Here is a 5,540-nt window from a genome sequence, read left to right as displayed (position 1 = left end):
TACACCAGAAAGGAGATGAACATGCTGCTCCAGGTGATCTGACCTGGGTCTGCATTTCTTTTGGGACCTGACTCTTCCCTGTGCCCCTCATTACCCGGTACCCATTCCTTGGTCTTCATGAGGGCCAGACCCCACTCATTTCTCCCCAGCCTCACTCTCCTTTTCCCCCATCCTGGAATCCTCTTCTAGCCTGAAATCCTCAGGGAAGCAGCTAAGGATTCTGTTTTGGGCTATGTTACTTGCTCACAGCTCACCATTGAGCTAGCCTTGGGATTGGAGATGAGTGAAGTGAGGGACAATCCGTGTATTCAGTTGGCAAGGATTTATTGAGCCTGGTTGAGTCACAAAGATGAACAGTTCTCATCCTCGCTCTCTTAAGTCTTAACGGTCTAGAGGAAGAGACAGGTAATATGAACAAATAATCGGGAACATGCCTATATAGAGATAATGTGCGTACACACTTTGGGGCAGCACTTAGGGGCAGAGCCTGGTTGCTTGGATCGTGGAGGAACATTGGGACAGCTCCTGAGGTCATGCTTGAGTTGGATCTTGAAAGATGGATAGAAATTGATAGGTGCTCAAGAAGGGGGCAGGGAGAGGAGAGAAGGGTGCTCCTAGAAGAAGTGAAAGCAGGTGTGAGGGTGCAGGTGCATCTAAGATTGTCGGGGAGCATTGTTGGGGATCTGCAGAGTAGCCCAGTGTGGCTGGAACATGGGGGTGTGTAGGAGATGGCAGGAGAGAGACAAGCTGGATAAACAGAACAATCAGGTCTTAGGTTCCACAGTTGGGAGTTTAAGCTTCGTTCAGTGGCTGGTGAGGGCTATGGGGGCTCATTTACTTGTTAGAATGGTCACTTGGGTGCCTCTTTGGAGCCTGGATTCTGAGCGAGAGGTAACAGGGTCTGAAACAGGGTAGTGGAGTTGGGGCAGAGGGGACAGACACCAGAGAAACTGAGAGGCAGGGCTCAGTGACTGGCTAGTGGAGTGGGGTAAGGGGTAGGAGGAGTTAGGGTGACTTCGGAGGGAGTTCTGGTTTGCAGGATGGAGAGGAGAGGGATGGGATTGGTGGTGGGGGGATGCGGACTGACCTGGAGTTGTTTTCACCACACACCCCTGAGCATCTTGAGTGGGGGTGAAGTTGGGTATTGCACGCATGGCCTGGCTGGCCCCAGCCTCCTTGACCAGAGGAGGACCGGCTCAGGGCAGGGGGCCAGTTGCTGAACAGGCCAACCGAGGGTTGTCGTTCTAGGGGGATCTGACCGGGGACGCCTTGGTGGTGAAGTGGGGAGGGGGTATCTGGAAGAGATGGGATAGGGAAAGAGAAGGGGTGAGGTTTGGCTCAGGGAACCGAGGAGAAGGTCACCAAGTCACTCCAGATGCAGAAGCCAGAGGAGGTCTCGGCACCCTCCTCTAATGTGGGGACTGACTAGGTGGGGACCAGGCAGTCCGTGGGGCCCTGAGCAAACACTCAGAGCTGAGGAGGTGAGCAGGTGCGGCAGCTCCCCTGTCATTGGGCACTTCAGGACCTGCTGGGATTCTGGAAGCAGCTGAAGTTCACCTGAAGACCACTCCCTCTGGTTGTGGGAGAGGCAGAGGCACCTGAAAACACCTGTGTGCACAGTTCAAGTAGCTGGGAAGGAACTTGTGGCTGACTGTTAGTAACTATGATACCCTGCAGAAACCCTGATTCTTAGCTGGACACTGTCAAGAAGTGTGAATATCTGTGATTTTATCCTATTTATAAGCTAACAAATTGGCCCACGTCATCGTTGCTGGCAGGAGCTGAGGCTGCTGGGCCAGAGATGCTTTATTGTTCACAGCAATAGCAGAACAGTTTTTTTGTCCACAGCAATAGCAGAACAGTGGCAGCCTCAGTTCCCACAGGGCTTCACAAAGAGACCCAGGTGATGCCTGGACACACGTGGGTTGCATTTCAGGAGAGGAACTCGAACGTGGGGAAACCAAATCTTTTTTAACAGGCAGCATGCCCTGCCCTTTGCTCTGGAGGGAGGCTCTATATACCTTCTATCGGTGTTCACTATCCTGGAAACGATAGTCTGGAACAAAGGACAGTCAGTATTTCACTTTTAAGACATGAAGAAATGGAATAGAACCGCGGAGAATTGTCTGCCAACAAACACATGGCCACATACAGCAAACAATACGTTTCCCAGCCTCTCTTGCAGCTAGGTGTAACCATCTAAGTCATGGTCTGTTTAAATATAAGCTTTCGTGTGGCAGCTTCTGGGAAATTGCAGAAGACGGCTGGCAAGTGCCCTGGGTTCCTTCTTCCCATCTTCTTTTTTCCTGATGGCTGGAATGTGGACATGATGTTGGAGTGTGAGCAGCTGTGTTGGGCCAGGGGTGGCACATAAGGACTAAGGGTGGCAGAGCCGCAAGATGCAAGAGGCCCGAGTCTCTGATGGTATTGGAACTTACAAACTAGGTCTGTGCTGATTATCTTCAGGCTTCTTTATGTGAGGGCAAAATAAGCTCCATCTTGTTTCAGCTTTTTTTTTTTTTCCTTTATGCAGCCGAATTGGATTCTGACTGATAGAGGGCTAGCACAGACGAGGACCAATAGAGAGTTAAACCTGTCAGCAGAGAGAAGGGACAGGGGCGCTTCTCCCTCTTCCCCTCACCTCAGCCTCCGCGGTGACGGGGGAGGGGTGAGGGAGTCACCTCTGGCTCGTTCACCACCCACTGGCGATGCCCCCTTCACAAGGGGGCCCAGGCCGGCCACGCGACCCCGCAGCATCCGTTTGAAGGCAGCAAGCAGCAAGCTGGCTCCATTCACAAACCCTGTCCTCCTCTGAAAACCAGTCACCGTGCAAAGCGTGACTGGGTGGTGGCCAGCGCTGACCCATCTGTCACGCCCTTTCAGAGAGCCAGGCGAAGGCCGCCGGCCTGGGCGAGCCAGCCCCTTTCCCTTTGTACCCTAGGGACACGCACCGTAAGGAGATCACCGTGCCTACTGAATTATTCAGAGCTGCCCCGAGTGTCAGTTTGATTATAAACATGCAGATTGCTCCGGGCTCCAAAATTCCAACCCTCCAGCACCATCTCCCTCCCGGATTTTCACTGGCTGCTTTGTGCTTGCGCTTCTAGACTCCCCAGGTCTTGCCGGCCTAATTTGCCTTTGACTGGTTCCTACCTGCCGCCAGGCATGAAGGCCTCCGCGCCCTTTACCCACCGCTTCTACGGGCCCCATTCTTTGCTCAAAGACTGTCTTCCCTGCCACCCCAGGAGTCCTGCCTCTTCCCTGTCTCTTCCTGGCTTCATCGCCCCAGCGCCCCGCCTGGTGACATCAGACTCTCCCGAGTGCCTGCCCGTTAGGGACATGTTAATAGCAGGATCCTCCTCGTCTGTGGGCCTCCCGCTAGTCCCCGGTCCTCGTGAGGCTTTGCGGTCTCCCCTCCCATCCTCGTGTTCTTGCCCCAGCTCAGCCTCTCCCCTTCCCCACAGCTCCCAGTCTCCCCGTTCTCTCTGGAGTTGGTCTGGAGACTACCCCCCAGCTGGTAATGAGGCGGAGATGGTAATGCACATTTAAGAGCAATGAAATGCAGTGATATTTCAGGCCTGACAGACCTATTTCTGGCAGCCTTAGAATTAAAGTGTGAGGCTTTGTACCGCAGCTGCTACTAGGAGCCTTCAGAGTTTTTCTAACGATGTGAAAAAAGCTTCCAGGGTTTCGGCTCAGATCACTGGGGCTATTTATCCTGCTGCTGCTTTCATTGTACCTTTTTGTTTGAAATTTTAGAGCTTTTAGATGAAGGAAACACAGCAGCAAGTGCAAAGCATACAAAATGTCCTGGTGGGGGGGCATGTCCTGGTTTTCCTCGGCGATTGTCCCCGCGGCTCTGAGGAAGAAGAGCTGCTCACAGGGCTTCCTAGCATGGGGAGCCTTGCCCCTGTGCCCCTGGGAGTGCGGGCCTCCTGGATTCTTGCCCCCTTGCAGCAGGGAGTGCGGCCCCCTGAGGAAGCTCAAGGAGGGAGTCCCTGCCACCAAGATTGGTAGGGCTGGGCGTGGGCTGGCCCTCCCTCACCGCCTCGCTGCTGTGAGCTGAGTATATGCCGCGCTTGGCTGGGGAGTGGGGTAGGAAGAAGCAGACGCCCTCTGGGCCAACAGTGACAGCTCATTTTCCCGACGCCAGCCAGGGAAGCCAGCCTGCTCATTCCCATCTCTGCACCCAACGCCATCCCCCCATGGCCACCATGGCCACTGCAGCCACCCACGAGGAGAGGCCACGTAGGGCAGCGGCACAAGGCATGGGCTCTGCCGTCAGACAGAGGTGCATCTGGGGGTGCATCCTGGCTCTGTGCACCAACTGCAGTGCCCTTTCGGGACCTCGGTGTCCCTACCTGTAAAATGGGGACCATGATGCGTCATTTACTGTCCTCGCGCTGTATGAAAGTTACCTGCCACATGGGAAGTGGCAATGTCTATTATTAATATTGAGGGTGTCTCAGGAGTCAGGAGAGCTGGCTTTCCTTCCTGGCAGGGCCACTCATGGGCCACGTCCCTTCTCCCTGCCATAGCAGCGGAAAAAGAAGGGGCTTTGGGGTCGGACAGAACTAGGTTCCGACCACCCCCCCTTCTTTTTCTAGCTTTGTAAGCTTGGGCAGGTGGCTACACCTCCTCCATCCCAGTTTCCTCGGCCGACAAAACAGTGATCATGAGCACTCACCTCAAAGAATTGTGGTGAGGATTCAATGAGATCATCGTTACACAGAACCCACACAGTGCCTGGCAAACAGGAGGTGTTGTGTGAATAATAGTGCCCCTGCCCCCTTCTCTTCTCCTCCCTCTGCTTCTGTTCAAAGGAGAGAAGGTTCAGATCCAGCCACCAGTTTGCCGGAAATGCAGGAGGAAGACAAGCATGTCAAATGTCAGCAGGCAGGGGGAGACCGTTGGCAAAATCCAGAATTGGGGAAATTCCAGAGGAGAGATGACCCAGAATCTTCAACGAGCAAATGACACGAGGGAGAAAGAGGGAGAACCAAATGGGATGTGTGGATCCTGATTCGAACAAACCAACTGGGAAAAAAAATAAGAGACCAGTAAGGAAATTGGGCTAATGGCTGGATATTTGATAACGTTAAGTAATTGTTATTTTTTTTAGGTGGGATAATGGTATTGTGCTTGTGGTTAAAAAGTCTTTATCTTTTAGAACACATACAGAAGAAATGACAGATTAAGCAAAAGGGCAATTGGGATTTGCTTTAAAGTCATGCAGTGGAGTGAAGCGAGGCAGGGGGTGGGGAGGCATTGGTGAAGCAAAATTGGCCAGGCGGATAGAACAATTAAATTGGATGATGGTAGATGGGGGGGTTGTTAAAAACTATTTTCTCTCCTCTTGTATATGTTTGAATATTTTCATTAAAAAAAAAAAAAAGGCAGTGATCCTTTCTAGATGGGAAGTGTCTTCTCCCATCTGTTTCTTCCTCAGCATCCTCCCAGCCCCACCCTCGGCTCCTGCGCCTTATCCTTGCCTGGACTATCTGTGACAACTGCCTCCTGATCGCCTCCCAGACTTGGGT

This window comes from Mirounga angustirostris, unplaced genomic scaffold, assembly GCF_029215605.1.
Source record: "Mirounga angustirostris isolate CCGP_5_RB_7025 unplaced genomic scaffold, mMirAng1.0.hap1 SCAF_5, whole genome shotgun sequence".
In the NCBI taxonomy this organism is placed as follows: domain Eukaryota; kingdom Metazoa; phylum Chordata; class Mammalia; order Carnivora; family Phocidae; genus Mirounga; species Mirounga angustirostris.
This window is presented reverse-complemented; position numbering follows the sequence as displayed.